A 27394-nucleotide genomic window follows, 5' to 3' on the forward strand; every position below is an offset into this window, starting at 1 on the left:
ATGGGAGATGCAGAGGAATTGAGGGGATGGAAGGAGGTGTGTATGCATGGGAGGGAAAAAAAGCAGTAGGAATTGCAATAGGTAAAGAAAGACCCACCTTTGATTAGCAGGCACACTCCCAGGGAAGGAATTGGGAATGAATCTGGGCCACATCTTCACCCTTGATCTTGCAAAAGAGAAGGAGAATGAAGTTTGAATTGAAAGAAAAAAAAACGCCACCACAAAAAACCCTACAGCGGCATTTGATCACACTTTGGATGCTTGGTGAAAATATTTCCTTCTGAATTATCAAATCAAGAGCACAGAGCAGCAAGAAAAAATCCCAAAATTAAATGAGACTGAAGATTAGAGTGGTGTCTCTGGGAGGCAACGTTCTCATCTGGCCAAGCCACTGTAGCCCAGCTCACAGTGACAGAGTTTAACCAAGAGAAAGCCCTGTCAGGGCAGAACATCTTGTTTTGATAGAAAATGTGGTCTTTACAAAATATGAGGAAAAGAAAGCACAAGATTTGATGGAGTTTCAGATGTCTCATCTCACAGAAGACTGGGACAGTGAACAGGCTCCATCTCTGCTCTAGCATGTGCTCATGGGGACAAATATCTGGGGCAGTAAATTGCTCTGATATCCTCCTGGATGTCTGTTTGTCACAGGCATCTTTTATGAAAAATCCTTTCTTTAGGATTTTTCCTCCTGAGAAGCTGAGAGGCCTCAGGAACAAAATGTAAACATTGATTATCTGCTGCTGTGGAATGCAACAGATGCATCTGTGATTGGCCCATGTTGGTTGTTTGTAATTAATGGCCAATCACAGCCCAGCTGGCTCGGACAGAGAGCTGAGCCACAAACCTTTGTTATCATTCTTTGCTATTCTATTCTTAGCTGGCCTTCTGATGAAACCTTTTCTTCTATTCTAGTTTTAATGTAATATATGATAAAATAATAAATCAAGCCTTCTGAAACATGGAGTCAGATCCTCTCTTCCCTCATCCTAAGACCCCTGTGAACACGGTCACATCTGTTTACTGCACCATGTCTAGCAAACCAATATCTGACTGAAAATCGTTGGATTCAACATAGAAGGAAATCAGCAGGAATTAATGGGAAAAAGTCTGTATTTCCTGCCAAATAACACACAGACACACCAAAAAAAAAAAGGACCAAACTTTACTTCAGCAGCCTGTTGCTGTGGTAGCTTTTCTGTCACTTTCTACTGACAAATTATATTCCAGTGTAAGACACAGAGTAGTAAAGTTCTTTCAAATGCTTCATGTAGCTAGGAGAGATGAGACAAAAGGAAGCTCTATTTTGATATCTGTCTCAGGCAACTGTCACCAATTAACTTAGTCCCTTCATGACTTAATTCCCTTATCCTCACAACTTCTCAGTGAGGGCAGACTGTGCTGCTCTCCATTCCATGGGCCCCCAAGGAGCCATGGCACAGAGAAACAAGGGGGGCTCTTGGCTTTTCCCATTCTAATTCTCACCAGGTTAAAGTCATGGCAAAGTAGTAGTCAGAACTCTAAAAAAAAAACACAAAAAAAACCCCTCAAAACCCCAAAAACCCCCCAAACAAACAAGCAAAAATCTCTTCATCCCTGTAAGGAAACAGGGTCCAGACTGCATTCTACTGTAATAGCTCAGTGCTGAACTCCCCTGCTCTCCAAGTCAGTGACTTTATGCTGGCTTGCTTGGTCCAAGGTCAGGGTCATGTGTGAACCCAAATACAGAATTTCAAGCCTGCTTTGGTTTCTTTGAACTGGCTGCTCTATTTCAGTGTTTCAGAAAAGAGCTGGCCCTCTCAGTTCTGGCAGGAAAGGAAATAGTTTCCAAAAGTTCCCTCCCTTGATGTAAATAAGCTGCAGCTGCAGCAGCTGATGGAAGCAGCATGATTGCAACTCTATTTAATTTCAGTACATGTAATACATGTCCCTGTTGGTTATTCAGAGTATACATAGTGCTCTATGCACCTGGCAGAGTAAGAGCAGGATCTATGATTATTAGTCCCCAGATATGTGCTTAGTACAGTCATTTCCCCAATTCTATTACCTGGGTAATTTGCTTGAATGAGGAGGTGAATGGCTTTGGCTTTGTTCATTCATTCTTCATTCACTTCTTGGTGTTCAAGCAAATTAAATCCTTGGTATATGCTTGCACAGGCACAGTATGTTTTAAATTAACTCATCCAAGTGAATCAGACCCAGGCCTAATACATTAATTTCATAATCAACAAAAATGGAGCAGAAGTGTTCAGTGTTCAGTGCTGGTGAGGCCACACCAGAATACTGGGCTCAGTTTTGGACCCTTCACTGCAAGAAAGCCATTGAGACACTGGAGCATGTCCAGGGAAGGGCAACAAAGCTGATGAAAGAGAACAAGTCTTAAAAGGAGTGTCTGAAGGAGTTGAGGATGTTTAGCCTGGAGAAAAGGGGGCTCAGGGAGCACCTTATCACTCTGCACAGCTGCCTGGAAGGAGGCTGCAACCAGGTGGGGTCAGTCTCTTCTCTCAGGAAACAAGAGACAGATGAGTGGACATGGCCTCAAATTGTGCCAGGGGAGGTTTAGATTGGATATTAAGAGAAAAATGTTCACAGGAAGCATTGAAAGAGGCTACCCAGAGAAGCAGTGGAGGTCACCATGTTCACCACCAAGCCATTTTCTCAAGTGCCATAGCCACTTCTTTAGAAGTGTTCAAAAAACATGTGGCTATGGCACTTGAGAAAATGGTTTGGTGGTGAACATGATGGTGGTGCTGGGTTAACAGTTGGGACTTGATGATCCTTGAGGTCTTTTCCAACCTTTACAATTCTGTGATTCTGCCCTTTGGCCACCATGTTCTGTTAATTCTGGCCCTCTGAAATTCAGAGCTGACAAATCACCTGGTGATCAAGAATCATGCTAGGAGAATATTCACACACATAATATATACAAATAATAAAGAAATGAATAAAATCAATCAATCAATCAATCATAGGCAGGAAGAAAAAGCTAGTCTTATGTAGAAGGTGAGATTTGCCTGAAGAAACCAATTGTATGATGACACCAAACTACATAAAGAAATCTTTCCTGATTTGTACAGCTTTTACCTCAACTTCCCAGAAGTTAATAACTCTTTCCAGAAATATGTGTTACCACTGCATTCAAGTGCAGTTTGCATTATTTATTTTAATTATATATCTAAATGAAAAAAAAAAAAAGTAAATGAATGCCTCATTTCACTTGCCCACAGAGCACCTATGAAGAGGGTGAACATTTCCATATTTATGTCTCCTTTTTCTCCAGTCAGCAAGAGAACTCAAGTCCCATTGGCAGTCACACATAACAGTTGCTTTAATTAGTTTCTCCCCTATTAGAATAATACCCCTTTCCCTAAGAATTGTCCAGCTCATCCAGAAAAGGCCATTTTGCTTGTGATAACCTCATGCAAACAATCTCAGCTTCCACAGCATCATTTCTCCCTCACTCCTGGGAAAAGGTCAGGGTAGGAAATATAACAGGGCAACTGTTCCCAGCACATTCCCACTGCTGGGCCTCTGAGTTTCATAGTCCCTGCTAAGTGACTTCTCCTGTGCTGAGTAATTGTTTGGAGATGTCACTGCAACCACGATCCACACTTAAGGCATGGCTTGCTGTAGACATGATTTATTCTTCCAGAATCACCTTGTTATTATTGCAATTAAATTGTTCCTTCCCCACAAGCACAGTGGTAGTTGAAGATTTTCTTTGAGCGTTTCTGCAGGCAATCTTAGCATGACAAAAGGACATTCATTCAAGAGCTGCATGTTTCCATCAGACTTTAATCTCCTGAAAACAAAATTTCAAAGCATATTTCCAGCAGAGCTCTCTTTAACCAGGGGGCTGCTAGGGGAAATAAAAGGCCTTCACAGGTAAGTCAGGAGTTACTCACAGGACCTGACATTCACTTCTGTTACAGCAAAGCGTTTGACTCTCTGAGTCACATAAAATATTTTTGATTAGAGAAAGAAATTAAGGGGGAAAAAAAAACCCAAAAAACCAACAAACTCCAAAAGCAAAATAAAGTAAAATCCAAAGAGAATCCCATGGGGAACTGAAATCACAGTCTCTCTCACTACTGGTCTCAGCTCAGAGCTAGCCTTGCTCCATTCCTTTTCCTGGCCTGTTGCCACTGCAAATCAGTGAAAATCTCTCCCTCCTCTTCCATGGTGCTGGTCTCTGCCAGCTCTGCTACCTGAACTCAATTTCTCTGTGGCCAAATAAATACCAGAGCCAGTAAAGCAAAGCCACAGAACCATGCAGGGGTTGAGGGGAGAACATTCCCTTCCCTGCCTGGCAGCTGTTGGATCATTGATGGGAAGCTGCACCCCAAAGTGCCCTCCACTTGTTCCCAACCTTCTCTCTCTCTCTCCAGGGCCCTACTCAACCACCTTAGCCAGGAACTGGGCTCAGCTGACTCCAAGCAGCTCCCCAGCTGGAAAAACCAGTTACCTGCAGAGGTCCTTAATGATGCTCCTCCAAGTCCATCTCCCTGTGTTCCTCACATGCTCACCCCTAATAATGAATTTATGCCCTTGTACCTCATGACACTTTCTCTTTTCTTTTTGTTAATATTAAAAGGCCACTTGTTCATGGACATTTCCTCACATGATGATGGGCATGTTCCAGTGTCTGAAAGAAATAATGCAGTGTTTCCACAGCAAGTTCTGCTGCAGGAGCAGCCAACACCCTGAGCTACCTGCCAGGCTCCTCACCCAGAGGCCAGGCACCCATCCCTTGTTCCAGGGACACCTTCACAGGCAGGGAACAGCCACAGCCTGCCAGGGGCTGCACTGCCTGGCTCCTCTCTGGAAACCCAGGGCACTGGGAATATTTCTCTGTCTGCTCTGGGGTGCCCTGACCCCCAGGGCAGCACTGACTTTGACCCTTGCTCATGGAGAAAGTTTCCCAGACTTCAAGATAGACTGGAATCCACAAAAGTGTGAAATAGATTCTAGAGAGTAGTGTAGGTGTATCACTTGGGTGAGGAATTTAGGTTTTGGGGTTTTTAGTATGTTGTGGATGGAAGCAAGATGGAGGGCACAGGGTGTCATCCTGGGTTTCCTCTTCATGCTTCTTCTTCATGGGTTTGGGTGGCATTTTGTAATTGGGCAGAAAAGTCCCCATTGGGGGCTTTCAGGGATCAGTTATTGGGTTAAAAGGGAAAATAATCGAGGTGTCAGTTCTTAATTGGACAGTTTAGTCTTAAAAGACCTTGTAACAAGAGATTGTTGGCCATTTTGTGCCTTGCTGCCGAACTCATGGTTGTGAGACTGTTTTACTGATAATAAATAATAAACACCTGAGTCAGAACATGAACTGCTGTCTCCAGTGCCTTCAATGCAGACCCAGAGAAACCCACAACTGGTACCCCCACACTGCTCCTTTTCTTGGGAAAGGAGAATTTCCCAGCAATGTCTCTTGGTTCTCTCTGATGGTTATGGGATGTAGCTGGAGTAAGAACAACACTTGTTGCAGAGCTGCTCTGATAGGGACCTTTCTATCTGATTTCCCTACTCGAGTAAATGCAGTAACAAAGGAGTCCTAACCTTTTCCAGCAGGACAAAGGGTCACCAATGCTCCAGGGTCACAGCCAGCTCCTTGCTGCTTTCTGAATGTGTGAGCTCTTCCTTGGAAGTCTGACACAGCCCTGTAAATAAGAGGAATTGGTGCTATACTATTGTATTTTCTGGGTTCCCCTTTGTTGGGAGGAAAGATGAATCTGACTCCATATTCTCAGAAGGCTAATTTATTATGTTACTATGTTATATTAAAGAATACTATACTAAACTATACTAAAGAATAGAGAAAGGATACTTAGAGAAGGCTTAACAAGATAATAATGAAAAACTCCTGACTCCTTTCAGAGTCCCAACACAGCCTGACTGTGATTGGTCATTAAGTTAGAACAACTCACATCTTGGATAAACAATCTCCAACCACATTCCAAAGCAGCAAAACACAGGAGAAGCAAATGAGATAATATTGTTTTCCCTTTTTCTCTGAGTTTCTCAATTTCCCAGGAGAAGAATCCTGGGCTGGGGGATTTTTTAGAAAATATGACAGTGACACTATACTTCCATAGCACAAGAGGATAACTAATCTTTATGAGGTGCTTTGAGACTAAACATGATAGATGTGTAAATGTTGTTATTTTAATAGACCTTCCTATAGTACTTCACATTGCTATTTACTGGCATTATTTTTCCTAGGCTATTTTCAGCATCATTTCCCATACATAACTTGAATTTATTCTCCCTTTGCCTATTTAAATTATTCCTACAGAAAAGGCTGAGAGCTTAATAAGAAATTCGAATGGTACCTGTGTATTTTATCTCAGGTGGCAGATCTGACACCTCTGAATTAGTGCAGTGCTTTGTATTACATTCTGCTAGTGAGGGCTGGGAGGTCTTGTCAGAGCTCATAAACCAAACAAGGTGGATCCTTGAATGGAAACCTCAGAAGAACACCCACATGCCACGTGAAGTCACATTTCACCTTCTGAATCATCAGTTTTGCCCCTGAGTCATTTCTACAGCAGGGGTTCAGCTAGGTGGCTGAGGTTCTTTGCTGAGGAGAATTATTATAGTTATATATTTTTTGTAGAGTTTTATTTTTTATCTTTTTTAGAGGTTTTTTTTTTAATATATTTTTTAAGAGTTATTATAGTTACTACCATTCAAAATGCATTCAGAGAGAGTCCTTACCATTTAAGAGCTCGGAATTATTACCCCCCAAAGAACAAAACTATGTATACAGGGATTTTTCACAGGTAGCAGTCAGTACTTCATCTTAGAACAACCTGCCAGCAATTTCACTTGGATTCAGTAATTTTGTCCTTTTGTCTGCCTGCAGCAATGCCAAACCCACAAGGTTTTATTTTTTTTCCAGGCACTTGGGAATAACCACTATTACAGGAGAACCAATTGCTGACCCATGCAGCATTCTCCTGGAATTTCTGGACACAGCCCTGACTCTGGCCCCACAGGAGTGTGAGCCCTGGAAGCAGCTGAGCCCTGCAGAACACTCTGAGCTCCTTCTGAGAGCAATTAAAGACCAGGAGAAGGAGCCTCCAGAAAGAAACCCACACTTGCACGCCCAAAGGGGTGCTGATGCATCCAGTGCTCAGGCTCTGCACACACTCCTGCCATTTCCAGGGTTTGATGACATGAAGGCTTTCTGAAAATGGGCTGACTCCCTGCTCTCAGCACAGACAAGTGCTTGAGCTGCCAAATTCCAGCATGTACAATTTCATGTCTGGGTCTCAAAAATGCCCACGTTTATATATATATTATATATATATATTTTTTATTATATTTATAGTATATTTATTAGCTTAAATCCTAGTTGTCTAGCCCTAGTTGCCTTTGTTGCTCTGCAAAATCAATGCAAAATTCAGCCACAAATATTGATTTTTTACTGCTTTAGAACAACAAATGACTGCCTTCTCCAAGTGTTTCTATAAGCCCTAAAAGACATGATCTCTCTGGTCCATTCAATGGGAAGAATTATATTTTCCTGTACAGAGCCATTCATAATTTATTTTTAATTTGTAAGTATGGCACAGTTTTGTCTAGAGATCTTGCTTCTGCAGCTCATGTAATTTAATATTTCAGGAAGATTAGGATAAAAAATGGCTTGTAGAAACTCTATGACAGCTTCATTACTTAGTTCTCTTTCTAACCATGAAAGTTAACCCAGGCTTTTTGTTTCCCTCCTATAGGCACAATGGCTTTTCTGTTTTGGTTTGGTTTTGATTCCATTAGGGATCTTCCCTTGTTGACTTGTGACTTCCCTCAGTGACAGCTACGTGACCTTTTTGACACATGAGAATGCATCAGCCTAGATGTAAAATGTAAAATATTTCTTCAGTAAAAATCGGTGATCAAAACCAAGCTGGGAACAGTGACTGCTTATTTATCACATTTCCCCTGAAGAGCCTCAAAGTGTTATCAGTGACAAGCCTGAGAAAGCTGTGTTGTCAAAAAACTTGTGAGACTGAGAAAACATAATTGCTTTGTTATGTAAGAGAGCTTTGTTGTAGCTCCTGTTGCCTTGCTGTCTAACAGAGACAATGCTCGTGGTTTCAGCTTCTCAGCTCAGCTTTGGCACTAGGGATTGTTCACCAAAACATTTTTATTTACTTTTGTACCCATCTGACTTGAATGGTGTTGTCAGATGAATGCTTGATATCACACTAAGGGGTTTAAAAGTAACAAGAGATCCCCACAGTAAACAGTGACCACCTGCATGCACACACAAACACGACAGAAAATGGGAACAACCCACTTCCAGCAGGTCAGGAGCACAAAAATCAGGAGTCTGTCATGAGCAGTTATTGCCAGAAGAAGCTGGGAGCAGGGGTAGCAGCTTTTCATCCACATGATCACACCCAAACAATGCCCCTTACAGCAAAACATGGGATTGGCATAAAGGAAATTTAGATATAACTTGTAGGTTTATGCCAAAATTAGATCCACACTGACCTGAACTGTTTGGGAACTCTTACTAGCCTGCATCAAGTCTTGTACTTAGCATGAGGCACCCAAATCTCAATGGTTCCCTAGAGATTAATAGGATAATAACAATGTTTTGACTTCTAAAGATGTGTTGGTCCCAAGCTGAGAACAAGAAGTTGCCAGCCCACATCTCTCCATGAGTCTGGAACAGAAAAATAACAAGGATGATGGCTCACCATCTGTTCAGCAGCTGATATGGAGAGGTTGCAGGATCTCAGCCCAGTTCTTAGCAGAGGTCCATGGGCAGCATCCCTGCCCACCGAGGGGGTGCTCACCCCTGTGCACTCAGCTGTGAGGAGAAGCAGCACAACACCAGCCCTGCCTACACATTGCTGCTGCACAGGCACATCCAAGATCCTCTCTGGAGTGGCAAATTCCATTTCAAGCTGCCTGAACCCCCCTGTCCTGCTGCCCCAAGGAAGAGCATGGCAGTGGTTTGGATCAAGCTGCACACAGCAGATTGCTCCAGGCTCCCACTGATGTGTGTCACACCCCTTCAATTATCCCCACGACAAGGCACCAACAGGGAAAGCTCTCTAATGTATTATTCCCATTCTAACAACCTATTAACACCACAGTTGAGAGTTTTTCTGCTGGATGCATTCTCTCACTGCAGTTACACGTTCCTTTGCTGCATCTGTAAGCTGTAACAAATTTTGAAACGTTTCAATTTCACTTTAGAAAGTGCACCTGCAAATCTCAGATCACACAGGGGTCTGCATTCAGAGCTTCACCCGTCTGCTGTCTACAGCAAATTGAAAAAAAGGCTGTTAATTTAAAACTGCACCACAGGATATGCCTTCCAGATGAGTTACTTCATATTTGAATGAGCACTTGCTTGTCTCACCTACAAGGTTTTGATTGTCACTAATCTTGCTGGATGTAGAGTCCTGGATCAAACTTCAGCACAGACTTTGTGCAGTCAAAAAGGCTTTACAGGAAAGCTGTGTGCTCACAAACACAGATACTTTTCCCTGGACTAATTTAATGGGCAGATGAAGCTCCCAGCTCCAGTCTTCCAGCCTTGCAGAGGTCCCTGGGGAATCTGCTCCTGTTCTTGCTGGAAAGACTGGGATGGGAGCTGGCTTTACCCTCCCTTGTCACATATTACAGCCAGCCCAGAGGTGTGTGCAGTGGGGAAATGGCTCATCTTGGCCTGATGAGAGAACAGGGGAGAGTCAAGGGATGGTGAGGGAAAAAATAGAAAAATGCTATATTAATCTATACTATATTACACTGGATCTAAACTGAAACTGAGCAAGAACTCAACAAAATCTCGTGACTGTCTCCTGACCCACCATCAGCACACAGCTGGCAGAGACTGGGCAAGAAAACAAAACACTCACACCAGAATGCAAGCACCAAACCCCTTCAGCTAAAACAATCTTCCACAATGCATTCCACTGGTACACAAACACAGGAGCAGCAAATGAGAGAAGAATTGGTTTGATCATTCTCTTCCCTGCTTCTCTCAGGTTCAGAGAATGTGAATCCCACAAGCCATCACCTTGCCAAGCAGGCAGTTCTGAGTCTGTTCTGAACTTGGGTAGCTGTCCTTGTGAGGTGCCTGTCATTCCTTACTGATTTCCTTTCAAAGCAATAATGAAGATGGAACTTTGGATGTTTTTCCTCAAGAAAAAGTAACTTAAAAAATCCACAAAAATCTTGCCAAAGTTGTCATCAAGATTGAAACTACCAGTGTTCAAGTGGCAGCTTTTTAATTGTACAGGACTAGTCTAGGAAAAAAAGGATCTACCAATATTGTTCAACCATTGCAGACATACTCCTCTGTGGTTTGATGCCCTCATGCAGTTCTCAGAGGAAGATAAACTCTCCACTTTCCTGTTTCTGAACAGAGACTGTTCATATCTGACCAGGAAACTGTGGAAAGAGATAAGATGGAGAATGAATGGGAACCACTGCTGTCCTTGAGTTACACAAACTGGCTGGGGAACACAAGCAGCTCCTCTTCTTTGAGCACCCCATGGGCATCACTACCAACAGACATCCTTTTGTAGACAGGATCTACAAAAATCTACCCTTTTCTTTCCCTCAGATACAAAATTGGATTCTGTTAGTCTTGGAAAATGCACTGAGCAAAGCTGGAAGTTCACTGGGAGCTCATGGCTGGAGACACATCCTGAAGAATCACTGTTGATTTTCTGTGCTCTCATGCTCACCCCCAGGCATCATTTCTTGGCCACTCCCCAGGGACAGGATGCTGAGCCAGATGGACCTTTACTCTGAGCAATGTGGCCTTTCTGATGTTCCCATGTGAAGTATGACAAACTGGTACTTACAAAAAGCAGTAATTTTTTAAATTTACTGCTGACAAAAACAGCAGTTTAATATCCATTATCTCCACCCTTGAAAGTCCTGGTACATGCTTCTTGTTTTGTAATGAAAACCATACTCAATAAAAGCAAAAATACTCAGGCTATTCACTAGCTCCTTCATCAGATGTTGCTTCTACATGTTCTGATTCTCTAAGTTTTGACATGAAAACCACAAGGAAAGGTAAACTGATATTGCAATGAAGAGCCACCAGAAGAACAATTCCTACAAACCTCTGAAAAATTTGGAGAACAGCCTGGTCTGTCGGGAAGGATGAAAGTTTGACAAGAAAGTCTCACAGATATGTATGCTTGGCAGAAAGACTTTTAAATGTAGAGTCTGATGAAGGAATAGAGATGGAAGCAAGTTTTGATATAGCAGAAAAGAACTGCTGAGCCAGTCTTACTGGATAACCAAGGAGGCAAAGGGTATGTTAGTTAGAAGGGGTTTTTATGGCTTAGAGGAAAGGATAAACCCACCTCAAACAAGAAGATGTTTTTACCAAGCAGAAAGAGAGCACAGGCAAACAAGCCAGCAAAGGTTGCAAGTAGAAAAAAGGTCTCAGAATTTTCCACTGCAAGAAAACTGAAAAACAACTTCTAGCTTAAACTGTAATGTCCTAACTTTTAGTGATTGGAGAACAGTAGCATGAATATGGTCATTATAGTGGTTATGATAGGCTATGGATAAAAGTTAAGGTATAGATTGGTTCCACTGTATTAAGATGCTCAACAAAGGAAAGTCTCTAATGCATTGTAACCTAAACTCAGGGTGTCCAGGCCTGCCTGCAGCTGGAGCTGACAGCTGTAGGCACAGGCTCTGTCACCCACCAGCCTGGGCTGCTGGAACCTCTTGGATGGAATAAACTGCATTTTGGAGAGCCCCTGGAGTCCCACATCCCTCATTCAGGCTCTTACACTGGTCAGCTGCTTTCCTTGCACATTTTACAATCGTATTGGGAACATAGAGAGTTTGTCTTCCTCTGAGAACTGCATGAGGGCATCAAACCACAGAGGAGTATGTCTGCAATGGTTGAACAATATTGGTAGATCCTTTTTTTCCTAGACTAGTCCTGTACAATTAAAAAGCTGCCACTTGAACACTGGTAGTTTCAATCTTAATGACAACTTTGGCAAGATCTTTGTGGATTTTTTAAGTTACCTTTTTTTTGAGGAAAAACATCCAAAGTTCCATCTTCATTATTGCTTTGAAAGGAAATCAGTAATGAATGACAGGCAGCTCACAAGGACAGCTACCCAAGTTCAGAACAGACTCAGAACTGCCTGCTTGGCAAGGTGATGGCTTGTGGGATTCACATTCTCTGAACCTGAGAGAAGCAGGGAAGAGAATGATCAAACCAATTCTTCTCTCATTTGCTGCTCCTGTGTTTGTGCACCAGTGGAATGCACTGTGGAAGATTGTTTTAGCTGAAGGGGTTTGGTGCTTGCATTCTGGTGTGAGTGTTTTGTTTTCTTGCCCAATCTCTGCCAGCTGTGTGCTGATGGTGGGTCAGGAGACAGTCACGAGATTTTGTTGAGTTCTTGCTCAGTTTCAGTTCAGATCCAGTGTAATATAGTAGAGAATAATATAGTATAATAAAGTAATTAATTAGCCTTCTGAATCAATGGAGTCAGATGCACCATTCTCCCCAGACACTGGGGTCACCTGCTTTTCCAATAATGGCTCACAGCACAGGATATACAGGGCAGACAGCAGCCTGTCCACTTTAAGGAACACTAAAATTGTGTCCTCCCTCTCATCTCTGGGTTCATGGATTTCAGAAGCAGGTGGGACAACATTAAATTATAGCTCCAGCACTGACACTTGCTAGAAGTGAGCACAAAGGCTGTGGGGCACTAAGCTCCCCACTGGTGGCTGTGACCAAATGGATCTTCTGTGGTGACACTGAGAGCAAGCCCAGAAGCAAGTTTGGTTTCTGAGTCACAGCAGTGATTATTGGGTGTCAAAACCTTGGGGCTGGCCCTCAGCTCCATGCAATGCACCAGTGCTCTGCCCTTTCAGCTGCAAATGCATCACTGAAATCACATTTCTTGCACTGAATGATTCAATAGCTGCTGGTCCCTTGGCCTCAGATCAGCTGGTGAGAAATCCAGGCTGGAGCTCCCTGAGTGAGCTCTTGGAGCTGTGTGTTGGGAGTGCTCAAAGAACACCTAATCTGAGGGATAAATTACTCATTTGTTTGTGTATATAGATCCTTCAAGGAGAACTGGTTGCATGACCTTTGATTGAAATGTCTCCTTACATTTGATGTTTTACAACTTGGGTGCTTTTCAGTGACATGGACCCATCCTTCCTATGTTGGCCAAGTCTGGATTAGTTTTGAAGGCTCATCCAAAATGGAAGGCTATTAAAATATATATATATTAAGCCCAAATTACTGGACCTTTCTTTTGCCTCTGAAAAGTTCTTGCACATGCCTGTGACCTCTTAAAAATAATACTGGATTTACTGCAGTAGGAGCAAACCCATCATTAGCTCCAAAGAGAATAACATTTCATTGTCCAAGTAACAGGTACTGTTTTATAATACTGCAGTTTTGTTTTCCTTAACAAAGATGCAGGTACTAAATTATTGAATTCAGCTCTACTTTTTTCACCTAAACACAGATACTCCTCAAGTATTCCCTCAGGACTGTGCAGTAGAGTTAATTCATGAAAAACAGAATGTAAAGCTTCTTACAGGGTTGCAACCTGGAGGAAGCTTTTGTAAAGATACTTTTAGAAAAACATTTGATTTTCTAACTCCAAAATATAAGCTAATAGTCATCATTTTAAAAATTAAAACCCAGTTGATAATGTTAAAAATTAACTATTGCCACGCTTTTCCAAAACAATTCTTGATAACATGAAAATGCCACAAGGCAGTTTTCATTTTGAAGCTGCTCAATTTCTTCTTTCTTCCTTGCCTTAAAAATACTGACTAATTTTTAAGTTTTATTCTGCTTCTGTGTAAGGTCCTCCCCACAGAAAGCCACATCATTTCCCAAGTTTACCCAGATGAAGTTTTAAGCAGAGCTTTTTTTTTTTTCCCCTTCCATTAGGAGAGCAAACCTGATCCTGCAAAAACAAGCATAATCCTCTCTGCATTACTACTAACTGCACTTTAGAGTCCTTGTAAAACCACTTTCTCCCAGCCAGGCAGTCCCATTAGAAACAGCTGTGGGTCATGCAAGTACTGCCAGAGAGATCAATTAATCTTCTCTTGTAAAATTTCTCAGAAGACAATCACAACCCCCAACTGAAAAATAAAAAAAAATTAGCACTTTTGGTTTTGGGGACTGAGCCAATTAATATTTAAAAAGCAGATGGGTCTCAGCTTGGTCCTTTTAATGTAAATTGGATGTACTCTGTTGAGCAAATGCCTAATTACTTTGGGGGTGTTTGCTTAGAAATGGCATTTAGTTTAAACACTGCTTCAGTATCTGTACTTTTAAGGGTCAAGTGGAGCTGCTGAATTTGAAAGAGAAGGAAATTCAAGTTCTTCAGTTGGTCATTTAGAAAAGGTGGAGCTCTGAGTAAGACCAGAGCAGTAAATAAAACTCAGGGACGTGGCAGAGACAGCACAGCTTGTGCACTGATGCAAACAAAGAGGCACCTGATGTGCCAAGGATTGCTCACATTTCTGAGTCATGTTAGAATGGGACCTGCTGGCTCCTGAGATGTCTGCAAGGACAAGGTGAAGAGCATTTCACAGAATCAGTAGGGTTGGAAAACTCTGAGACTGAGTCCAGCCTATGACCAAACACCCCCTGGTCAGCTGGAACATGGCCCTGAGTCCTTTTGTGAAAGGCTGCAGGGACAGTGGCTGCACCCCCTGTGCTGCTGAGGAAATCCTCTCCTGAACCCTGTGAAGTTCACTTGGTGCCATTAATTACTGAATGAATTCAGTAAATAATCAATCTGCCCTAGAGGAGGCTCCTGGATGGAGAGGTCACTCTCAGGTTCAGCCTTTAGGGGCCCATAGCCACAATCCAGAGTTCCAGCTCAATCTCAAACCTAGTTTAGATCACAGTGGGCAAAACCCTTCAATGTTTCAGAGCATCCAAGTGAGAAAACCAAACCCCTGAGAGTGAAGCAGAAGTGGTCAATACACAGAGGCCTTGCACACAGACCCTGGTGTTCCTTGCAGTGAGCCTCCTTTACACTGTCCAGGGATTTCTGGCTGAGTCCAGGTCTCAGAACACCACTTTATGTGAAAAGAAATGGGAGGATAATTTCCATCCTGATACCAATACCAGCTGCAAGTCAGTTTTCACCCTCCCTGAGACCAACCTCACTGAGAGATTCAGTGATGATGCTGCAGCTCCCCTTTGCTCATGACAAAGCTGTGGAAATCACTGGCCTCACCTTCTCCACACTGCCTGAGCAGTACAACAAACACAAAATGTTTTGACAGAATCTCCTCTGGACTCTGGAAACAGAGTTTGCTGGAAACACCTTAAAAAGCAAGTGGGAATTCTGAGTTTACAGAAGGGATTCTTACTCAGTTTATCTGTTCTAGGTGCTTTTGTAAATCTTATCTTTCCTAATGAAGCAGCCAGCACAGGGGAATGAGCTGGGTTTTGTCCTGTCTCTGGCACAGGTAGCAGAACTGTCAGCTCAGCACTGTCTGTAGATTTTCCCTTGCTTGGCTGATGTGAGAGACAGAACTTTACATTTCTCAGGCAGAGGATGAGTGTCTGGGTCAGATTCTCTGCTGCAATGCAGACTCAGGGATTTCAAAGCCAATGTTATGGCACAGCCATGCTTCAAAAGTAATGGTGAGCTTCTATAGTCTTCCTACTCAGTGTTTTTCAGACTAAGTCCTCAATTTTTCAATCTTAAAAGACAAATGCCAGGGCTATGGAGCCAAATTTCTCACTAATGTAGTTTGAAGCAGCATCAGTTTATGTATACTACAGAAGTTCAATCTTTTTTTTTAAAGAGTCCTGCTGATTTTTAGCTATTATTTTCTTTTAGGCTTCTTACAGAATTCTCTTTAGATAGCATTTAAACAGAATTTCCTGCTCTCTGGAGGAAACCCCAGCCTGACAAAAGGCTGTCAGGATCCTACCCAGCATCTTTCAGTCTGGGAATCAAGCTGGCTGCATTTTGGAAGTAGTTACTGATTTTATTAAAGAAGCTTATGGAGCCCTAGCAGGTCTGCCAGTTGACTACATGCTTTCAGACATTTTTGACAAATACAGTTTGATTTTTAGTTCCTTTACCAGATAGTTTCATTATCTCCCTTGAAACATCAGCTTCTCACCACTCACAGATCACTACTGATGACAGATGAGGAGCTTTTCTTTTGCAGGTTCATACCCAGACATCCCTTCTCTCCTTTCCAGTACATTCATTTTTGTTAATTTCTCCTTTAAACCCTGATGGGCAAATGGCACCAGCTCTGGTTTTGCTCTCTCTCTCTCTCTCTCACTGCCTGATTCACAGCACAGTCAGACATGGCAGCAGTGCAACACAGGACAATTTACATCCAATATTGGAACGGGAGATATTTTACAATATTTTACAGCCTAAAGAGAGCTGTAAAAGACCTCTCACCTGTAGGTATTACACAGATCAATTTACACAGGAACACATCCTGAAGCCAAGCACAGAACAGCCTAAATTAGAGATGCCAAGGGCCAGGTCCCAATTCAGTGCACCCTCAGTTCCATCCAGAATCAGAGGTAGCTGCAGATATGCTGTAGATGCATAAGTCTCCCTCAAGAGGAATCAGATGTGGAAGACAGTCTCTCAGGCTGCCAGCAATGAAGAATTTCCCCTTACAAAATAATACCAGTCGCCTTAAAAACTTACATTTTGGGGATATTTTGGAAGGAGAGTGGAGGCAGATGCACCTTCTGCAGTCATAAGTAAATGCCAACATGTTGAACAGGAGATCTGAGGTTTGTCATAGTGCTCAGAGCTGATTCTGGATCAGTTTTGAAGAGAATTCAGGGTCTGTGTTTGCAGAGAAGCTGAGGTTGAGCTATAACAGCCAGTACCAGGATAAACAGCTGAGACTACAACTCTGACTTTCAGTTCTGATTTTGCCTTATGGAATATTTTGCATGTCATCATTCCCTCTGCCATCAACAGCCACAAAGAGAGGGTTTACAGCAAAAGAGAGAATACTTTTTCCTTTTCTGTTTTATGTGTTAATGTGGCATTAAAAAAGAAAAAAAAACAACAAGGAAAGATGTAAAGGTAAGAAAGAAATAATACTGCCATTCTGAAGACACTTTAACTCAGCATCAACCTGTCAGCTATGAAAAATAGGGTCTCTGGAAGCTGCCATTATGCTGCCACCACCACCTGTAATGCTTCATAATGGATTTAACACAATGCCTCTCCAGGCATAAAGAAGCAAACTGCACCATTCCTGACCAAAAAAAAAAAAAAAAGTATTGATATTTTTTCAGAAGGTTAAGCAGAACATTGGTATTCATGTCCCATTCTCCTTTCTCCATCTCTCCCTTCCCATGATGACTTAGGGTATTTTATATACAGAAAGCCCACTGTTTACATTAAGGAAAAAAACACAGCCTACCTGCTAAGATAGCAAACACACCCCATATTTCAGAAGAGCAATAATGTGGGAAATGACTGATCGTGTGTGATTCAGTCTTGTGTTCCAATATGCATATTGGCATCACCACAGTCATCCCTGCAGTGAGCACAGCACAGAGGATCACAGATTTAGCTGCAAAACACAGTGTTCACACTGAACTCCTCAGGCCCAAGAAATACACTGGGACAGACCCTCAGAAAACAGCTCTGCAAGAGTTTATAATGAAAAGGGAAAATCTGAGTGGCAGATGCACCAAAGCTCAGCATCAGCCTGGGCTCTTGCAGTCTCCCGAGCTCTGGTGCAGCAGCAGGATGGGCTGGGAGGAGCTCCTGGGGTCACCCTGCTCTGCTGCAGGCACGTTCTGGGGGCAGGCAAAGGCAGCAGAGCTGTGAAAAGTGCATATCCTATGGCTCTACACAGATATGGACTCTATTTATTTTGTTGTATTGATTAGTAGCGCTGTATGAACATTTTAATAATATCATAAATGTAGTTTTGTAGTTAAAAGGTAACTTTTGTAGTCAAAATAGGAACTGTGTAAGTGGGATATTTTTAAAGAAAGCAATGAGGTACTCACACCAGATAGCAGCCACAGGACACCTCAATCTTTCAGAGAAAAGGAATTTATTGTTCTCTAATCAGAAGAAATGAACTTCTTCCTGCCTGGCTAAGGATTGAAGGTGCTTTAGGATTAGGAGGAAGAAGCTGACACTGACCAGACAGAATCCTGTATTTGAATGGAATTTATGCATCATGGATGAGGTGTATGAATGTGCAACAGGCTGTTGCTTTTAAGGGTTAATCCTCTGTTAACATGGGTCCTTTTTCGGGCTTATTTTGCCCAGAAAGAGGTAGCTGGACCATCTGTAACTCTTTGTTTTTATTGTCTCATATTGTCCTAAATCCAAATTGTCCGAATTTTTATTACTCTAATTATAGTGCTATTTTTATAACCATTTTATTACTATTAAACTTTAAAAATTTTAAAAACAAGTGACTGGCATTTTTCACAACAGGGAAGCCAGGCACGTTCTGGGGGCAGGCAAAGGCAGCAGAACTGCCCAGCTCAGCTGTCACTGTCACATTTTCTGAAAAATCCCTTTGCCAGGATTTTTCTCCTGGGAAGCTGAGAAGCCTCAGAGAAAATGAAAACAATAATTATCTTATTTGCTTCTCCTGTGTTTTGCTGCTTTGGAATGTGGTTTGGAGACTGTTTATCCAACATGTGAATTGTTTTTACTTAATGACCAAGCACGGCCAGCTGTGTTGGGACTCTGGAAGAGAGAGTCACAGGTTTTTAAGTAGTATCTTGTTAAGCTTTCTGTAAGTATCCTTTCTCTATTCCTTAGTGTAGTTTTAGTACAGCATTCTATAATATAATTCTAATAAAATATAATATAATTCGAATAAAATATAATATAATTAAAATATAACATGATAATTAAAATATAATAATGATATAATTAAAATATAATAAAATAATAAAATATATTAAAATATAATGAAATAAAATTAATAAAATAAAAAATTAAAAATAAAAGAAAAATGAAATAAAAATAAAATAAAATTTTAAAAAATGATAAAAATAAAAATTTAAAAATAACTTTAAAATAAAATAAAAATAATAAGAATTAAAAAATAAATAATTAAAGATAAATTAGTTTTTATTAATTAATTTCAATTAAAATTAATTTATTTTAATTAAATAAAATTTAATTTTAAAAATTAAAAATTAAAATTAAAAAATTAAATAACAAATTAAAATAAAATTTTAAAATAAAATAAAATTGTAAAGAAGAAAATAAAAATAAGAATAAAAAAGAAAAAATTAAATAGTAAAAATAAAATAAAATAAATAAAATATAACACAACACAGCACAATATAGCACAACACCATATAATATAATAAAATAATAAATTAGCCTTCTAAGAACATGGAGTCAGATTCTCAATTTCTCCTTGGTCCTGGGGCCCCAGCAAACACCACACTCAGCCATTCACTAATGCCACCTGCCCATGCCAAAAGCCCCCGTGGGGAGCATTAAGGGGAAGGGATAGGAATGAAGCCCAAGGCTGCACACACATGCTTTGGGAGACCCTGGGACACCTTTTCCCCACTGCCACCCCATTGCTGCTAAGAGAACAAGCTGCTCTCTGGTGGCTGGGTGCCAGGTGAGCTGCCTTTCACCATTTCTCCCCCAGGGTGATCCAGTTCATCTCTTACTTCCTCCCCTCCTTTCCCCATCCCCTGAAGTGCTGAAGTTCTGCTCTTCTCCTCTGCCAGAGGGGACTGCACACCCCCAACAAGCAGTGCCATACCCTGCTGGGCTTGCTGTTGCTAAGAGACTAAGTGAGAGAGATCCTACCCACTCAAATTCCCCTACAAATCCCAATATTCCTCCTGTTGCTACTCTCCAGCCCTACTGAGATACCATTGGTGCAACCTTGCTATCCAACAGACCCATATGGGTTTTATGGGATGTTCTCTGCCACTGACCACTGAGAAAGTCACAAAATGTGATACAACAGTAGATAACATGGAATTAACACAGATACAGATGAAATCTACTCTTGTGGAAAACCACCGAGGCCACAGGAGGTCAGAGATCTTGTCTGCATCTAAAAGATCAAGACAGGTTCACAAAAATATCCTTGGAAAGCCAAACTAAAGTGGGCCATTAGAGGTCACAGCACTGGGCTGCTCTACTGCATAAAGTCCCGCCAAATGCTACTAATTATGATTTTATTTCAGTGTTCAGATCGATTTTCCCCCTCCCCCTGAGAATGCAGGGGAGTTTACTCTGACAACACTTCTGGCAGGAGTCTCTCTCAAGCTTACAGAAAGGCTGGCAAACACCAAATAACAACAAATCTTATTGACAAGGGGAAAACATGGAGTAAGTTTTTAAAACTCTGTTGAAGTATTGTTGTGTTGCTAGGCTGACAGAATTATCAAATCCCTTCAGTCCCTGACAGCAGTGACAGACTTCTGCAGACCCACAACAGTTCACAATTTCAAGGGCTGTTTGCTGCCTGTGTCTGTCAGGCACACCACCTGCAACTTGAGGGATTCTTAATTCTCCTTTAAATTGGAGATACACTGATGAGTATGCATGGGAAGAGTTCAACCATCACACCAAAACCATGGAAATATGCCACTGGGTGATGTCATGATACCTTTGTACAGAAATCACTTAGGTTGGAAAGCTTCCCCAAATGAACAGGAGGCATAAGGACAACAGATTATGGAGACAGAGAGAAGACTATCTCAATACCTAAAAAAAAAAAAAAAAAAAAAAAAAAAAAAAAAAAAAAAAAAAATTCAAGGTTTGAACAGGCCAAAGAGCTCCAGATTAATTTTACAGAGAGAGTAGAGCTTCGGGTACAGCAGCAAACAACCTCAGAACTACCCATGGGAATGCTGTTAATTAATAAAAGGGGAGCAAAGAGATTTGGGACAGACAGACATCAAACAGGTCACCCTAAGAAATGTCTAGATAGCAAACTAGCCATCTGCTTGTGTCTTTGTCAACAGGGCTGAAAAGCCTTACCCACTCTCAGATCACCTCTCTTCGTACATGTATTTTCGCAAAGTGATCAAATCTTCTGCTGATCTTCCCATGGAGGAATGTTTTCCACACTGAAATAATTTGAAAGCAGTTTTAAGGATTTCTGGTATTAAATAAATTTGTTTTGGAAATAAAAAAAAACCTCAGAGTTTACATGAGGGTCTTAGTTGTTGGTTTCCCTGGGTCTGGATTGAAAGCACTTGAGACAGTAATTTGTGCTCAGACTCAAGTGTTTGTTATTTATTATCAGTAAAAGTCTCATTACTGTGAGTTTGGCAGCTTTTCATGAGAAGGCACAAAATGGCCAACAATCTCTTGTTACAAGGTCTTTTAAGACTAAACTGTCCAATTAAGAACTGACACCTGGATTATTTTCCTTTTTAACCCAATAACTGATCCTTGGAGGCCCACAATGAGGACTTTTCTGCCCAATTACAAAACATCACCCAAACCCATGAAGAAGAAGGAAGAAGAAGCATGAAGAGGAAACCCAGGATGACACCCTGTGCCCTCCATCTTGCTTCCATCCACAACATACTAAAAATCCCAAAACCTAAATTTCTCACCAAGGGACACACCTACACTACTCTCTAGAATCTATTTCACACTTTGGTGGATTCCAGTCTATCTTGAAGTCTGGGAAACTTTCTCCATGAGTGAGGGTCAAAGTCAGTGCTCCCCTGGGAGTCAGGGCACCCCAGAGCAGACAGAGAAATATTCCCTGTGGTGCCCTGGGTTTCCCCAGTTTACAATAACAAGTATTCCTTTTCTGTGTGCTGCAAGGCAGTTTGGGATCAAAATCCCATGCAGAAACCTCCAAAGAGAGACAAAAATCAGAAGTGTACAGGAAGATGATGGAGGCTGGCAAAGCAAAGTGGAGGCTGACAGAACTACTGCTCCCTCTGACAAGGGAGAATTACAGATGGCTGAGAACGTGGCATGTTTGAGGGCACAGCTTTTCTGCAGAGTAGAAAGGTAAATTATACACAGAAGAAGCAGACATGGACAAAACAAGTTTTCTGTGCAATGTTTATAAGGAATGGGGAATGTGGAGAAAATGCCAAGAACAGCCATACATTTTTGGGAAGAAAGCAGAAATAGTCAGAAATTGAGATAATGCCAGAAATAGTTATAAAATTTTTTAGAATGTCACAAGGCTGACAAAACATCAGGGCCAGATGGGATCTGTCTCAGAAAATCAAGCCATTAGCCAAAAAAAAAAAGAAAAAGGGGGGAAAAAACCAAACCAAAACTACAAAAAAACCACAGCAGCATAGGAATCAAAGGAGTGAGGTCCATCATGCTTCACCCCTGCCACTTTCACATGGGCAGCTGAGTGAAATAAGCCCTGCCTGAGCTCAGTAAAAGCTGTGCTGAATGTGCCACAGCAAGGCTGAAATCCAGAAGATACAGCATCTTACAGGGAAAAATTCCACAGAGTTGCAGCCCTTGGCAAGGTGTCCATCTCAAAAGACAGCAAACACCTTTGGGGAAAGCTGCTGTCCACAGCACTTGGTGTTGCTGCTGAGTACCAGGGATGTGGGCACTCTTTTTAGGGGTGAGAGTGTTAAAAAAACAACCAGAGAGACCAGAAGTGACCAGGACCTGGTGGGATGGGGAGGTGCTGGTGCATATTGAGGTCTGTGAGGGATCCAAAAACCAGGAAAAACCCCACAGCTTCACCTGGGGGTGGACACAGGACAGAGGTGTTCATTCAGGACACACAGGAACAACTCAGGAAATTATGACTTTACCAACATTCATGACTAAATGGAGAACCATACTTTAATCTGTTGAACATGGGTTTTCCAGTTTTGCTGGACATTTGAAATGCTCTCTTGGAAATCTAACAGAGAAGTCTGTTCAATGCAGAAGCTCACTGGGGCAAAGTTTCCCAAGCAACCAGAGCAAGGGTTTCCAAAGAGGAATGTGCCCTGGCCTTGCAGGTAAGGCACTAGACTGCCTAGGCTGGGATCATGTAATTGAATCTCTCAGTCTCTGACATGGCTGGACACTTCCCTACAGCCATATCAATAATAAGCATTCCAGCTGCCTCAGCCAGCATTCCTATAGAGCCCAGGAGAATCACACAGGGAAGTTTTTTTGCCCAGTGCAGGTTTCCTCAGCCAAGAGCCCTAGGCCTCCACTAGCACAGAAAATCACCACTGAAAACTGCAATCTCTCTGAAAGAAAGTGGTTCAGATTGAATTAGGCACTTTTATTCCAAGGTAGAAAACTGCAGGCTGTCCTCAAGCCTTTGAAAACCAAAAGCAGTCATGGTAGTCCTCCCCTGAGCTCACCACAGTCCTCTATCCAGCATCTATCTAGCTGCTATCCCTTTTTGCCTAAGAAATCCAGAAACAGAATAATTTCCACCATAACCACCCCTTCCAGGGTTTTGGGAATACTTCCTACCCAGTCTCCATTGCACTTGACTCATCTCTTTAAATCAATGTACCAGGTACAGGCTTCCTATGGGAGAGAATAACTCAAGGTCTGCAAATGCAACATTAATCCCATTCTAGATTAAAAGGAATTTAAGCAGGTGCTCTTCCACACCAAAAAGCAATTTAAAGTAATCTTCCACCTCTGGCAGGAGAAATAAAAAAGAAGTAGATGGACCACAGGAAGAAAATAAATATAGCTTAGCAGGCAGTGGTTTAGACTGATAGCACCAGAAGTCTTTTGCAGGTGGATGAATTGCTAAAACAAATGAGCCAGCCTTCCTTCCCACATGTCCTTCCTTGAGTCCACTTACAGCAGGACTTTCAGCCTCCATGCACACTGCCAATGTCAGCTCCCAGAGCAGCAGCTTCTGTCATCACTGCCTTCCTGGTTATGACAACCTTCACTTCTACACTCACAGCCCTTGCCAAAATCAGTTGGGTGCATTAAGCTTCAAGTGAAGACTTGCAATTTCTCCTTTTGCTGAACAAGCTTAAAAATACAATTTTTCTCCTATTTTAATTCCTAATAGCTACAGAACATTGCCACAATCTGTTGTATGTCAGTGCAGCATTTGCAAAACGAGTGAGCACAGTCTCAGAAAATTGTCCCCTACTTGCTCACAAGGAGGAGAAAGAATTGGCAGCAGAGAAAGTTCATGTTGCAGTGAATACTTGACAGTGCATATCTAAAACTTCTCCCTCTTGAATTTAACAAGAGGCCTCCCCTTTGGATCACTGGATGCCCTCTGAGTCCAATCCCCACTGGAAAGCTTGGAGTCCAGTGGGTGATACCATAAAACCCCCTGAAATTCTGACACATCACTGACCATCAGTGATCTCAAGAAAGCATTCCTCAGGTGTGGAAACCCAGGGCACTGGGAATATTTCTCTGTCTGCTCTGGGGTGCCCTGACTCCCAGGGCAGCACTGACTTTGACCCTCACTCATGGAGAAAGTTTCCCAGACTTCAAGATAGACTGGAATTCACAAAAATGTGAAATAGATTCTAGAGAGCAGTGTAGGTGTATCACTTGGTGAGAAATTTAGGTTTTGGGGTTTTTAGTATGTTGTGGATGGAAGCAAGATGGAGGGCACAGGGTGTCATCCTGGGTTTCTTCTTCATTATGTTTCTTCATGAGTTTGGGTGATGTTTTGTAATTGGGCAGAAAAGTCACATTGCTGGGTTCCAGGGATCAGTTATTGGGTTAAAAGGGAAAATAATCTAGGTGTCAGTTCTTAATTGGACAGTTCAGTCTTAAAAGACCTTGTAACAAGAGATTGTTGGCCATTTTGTGCCTTGCTACTGAAAAGCTACTGAACTCATGGTTGTGAGACTTTTGCTGATAAGAAATAATAAACACCTGAGTCAGAACATGAACTACCATCTCCAGTGCCTTCAATCCAGACCCAGAGAAACCAATTCTCAGGCAAAACCCTTTATCTGTTCTCAGCAAGTCTGCTTGAAACCATTAAACCTCTGCTGAGGGTATCTACACCTTGGAACAGGCCCAAGATCTACTGCTGTCCCACCAAGGGCTGGACAAAACCTCCAGCATGGAGCAGAGCCCAGGCAGCTGTGCTCAAGAGAACACAAAACATCTCCTATCCCATGTCTAACATTCCCCATCCTGCTGGAAACCCCTGGGCTATCCAGCAGTGCTTACAGCTCACACCTCATCTGATGTGACCTGTGGCACAAGAGCTGCTGATTTCCATCCAGCTGAGGCTGTAAAGTTGTGGGCAACTGCAGCAGAAAGACAAAGGCTGAATGAGTCACTCCTTGGATCTTTAACTAATTTTTATTATTGGTCCCTCCAGATAAGAGGCAGGACACTACAAGAGAACTCTTTTCCCACTGTTCCTGTCTTGGTAAATTTGATTCCTCACAGCTGTCAAATAGATGGGTACCTTTCCCCAGGATCAAAATTTATGTGTGCTGGTAAACCAGCCTCTGTCACCACCACGTTTCAAGCAAATCCCAAAAAAAGGGGAGCAGCATATGCTTTTCTATTTCTCAGCTTTCTGAAAGGGCTGCCTCACGATACATAACATTTATGAACCTGCCTGAACCAGCTTTTATTGAGAAGTAAAAAGTACTATGTAAGAGGCAAAGAATTTGATCTAAGGAGCAATTTCATTTAAGGCAGAGCATGACAGCTTTGCAGTAGTTCACCTGATAGACTGCTGTGCTTCCCAAGCCACAGAACATCATTTGCCTCCCTCAGACTTAATCTGAGAGAAACAGACTGTGTGCAAAAAGCTCCCATCTCATCTCACACTCCTACTAAAAAACATGTCCAAGAATGACCTTAAAGGGGGCCAATCCAAGTGTAAAATGAAGGGAATCTCATCTGTCCAAACACTGCTTTAAGTTGTAACTCAGACATCCTAGAGCCACTAAATCCACTCAGAAATCCATTCCCACTTTACCTTTCAGCATTGTTTAATCTTCCAGGCGCCTGAATTTAAAGGTGCTTCATTACACAGACAAATTATTTCCCTGTCACATAATTTCAGTTGCCTCCTGCTGCTCATTAGTGCTCCTCTATGAAAAGTGGTATTTCTCTATCACCTGCAGCTCTGCTGTGATTTACTTCAGGCTTTTGAATCCTTCCTATGTCCTTCAGAGTAGCCCTGAGCAGAGCACGATGGTAACAGCACTCAGCTTTTAAATTATAGTCCCTGGCAAAATACACTCACTCAGAAACCAAACACACAGATGCTTGGTTCTGCTTTGCACAAAGTGTTCTAAACCATTAGATGCTTGTCCTCCAAAGAGGGAAAAGCAGAAAGGATGCCAAAGGGATGAAGATACCTCATTTTCCCTACAGATTTCACCTAAACTTAACCGTAGAAACAAATGCTCAACTTAAGCAGACTTGATCTTCCTGGAAGATTGAAGAATCTGCCTCTCCACCAGCTGCAAGGCAGAACTTCCATAGCTGTGTAAGAAAATTGGATTTTTTTGGGTGAGGCTAAAAGTTCTTGAAGGAATAGGGTCTCCTCTTGGCCTTCAGCAGCAATTTGGCTGTGTTGGAATAAGGCTGGTACCAGAAGGACAAGGCTGAAAGGGAAAATGGATCAGCACGTGGAGACGCTGGGTTTGGCAAGGAGATTCCCCTCAGTAGAAAAGGAGTGGGGGAAAAAGGAGACTGTATTTTGTGAGGTGTAGGAATAAATGTGGAAAACACAAACCTCCTAAGCCAGAAAGCCTTGGGCATTTCCAAGCACTGTAACTGATCTACTGAGCCATGGTATGAGAGGACTGAATAATCCCAAGTACTAAATGTCACAAGAGCTGACACCTAGAAACTTTGTACCTCCCACACTTACAAAAAGCAAGTGTCCAGGAGCATCCCATAATGCCTGGGATCAATAATTAGTTCATGCTGGGGAGGATTGCTGTAATCAAAGAGCAGAATGGAAGTGCACAGAATGCTAAATCAGTACCAAAGTGTTATGCTATGTTGCAAAGTAGAAAGATTCACAGAGAAAGGTGCTGTACAAGGGGGTAATGAGGTTACACCGAGGAAAAGAAGAAAAGGGAACTTGTAAATAGTATAAGAGAGAGTCCATAAGGTCAAATGGGAATAGAGACATTATTAAAAAATAATCTGCAGCAAAACAAATAGCCAGTGCCACAAGATCAGCCCCTGTGACACTGCAGCCGGAGCTTACAGTGTTCCTGATGTGTTCATAGCCTTCCTCATGTTCTCCATTATTGTATTTGCTGGGACCCTCATGGCAGGGAGGAAAGATGAATCTGACTCCATGTTCTCAGAAGGTTAATTTATTATTTTATGATACTATATTATACTAAAGAATACTAAACTAAACTATACTAAAGACTACAGAGAGGATACTTACAGAAGGCTAAAAAGATAATAATGAAAACTCGTGACTCTTTCCAGAGTCCTGACACAGCTTGGCCCTGATTGGC

At 42.0% G+C, this 27394-nt stretch overlaps 1 long non-coding RNA gene across 2 annotated transcripts in view; it reads right to left on the reverse strand.

Annotated features, from left to right (window-relative positions):
- LOC143693642 (uncharacterized) overlaps positions 1–27394 on the reverse strand; it is a 57981-nt gene that overhangs the window by 23255 nt on the left and 7332 nt on the right. The window contains exons 2-3 of one of the 2 annotated variants that reach the window (XR_013181565.1): positions 5563–5663; positions 98–166 (exon numbers count right to left, since the gene is read on the reverse strand). This is a non-coding gene — a long non-coding RNA (uncharacterized LOC143693642). The remainder of the gene's footprint in view (positions 1–97; positions 167–5562; positions 5664–27394) is intronic. The other variant, XR_013181564.1, reaches the window with a different exon arrangement.

The sequence above is a fragment of the Agelaius phoeniceus genome, chromosome 3, assembly GCF_051311805.1.
Source record: "Agelaius phoeniceus isolate bAgePho1 chromosome 3, bAgePho1.hap1, whole genome shotgun sequence".
NCBI lineage: Eukaryota > Metazoa > Chordata > Aves > Passeriformes > Icteridae > Agelaius > Agelaius phoeniceus.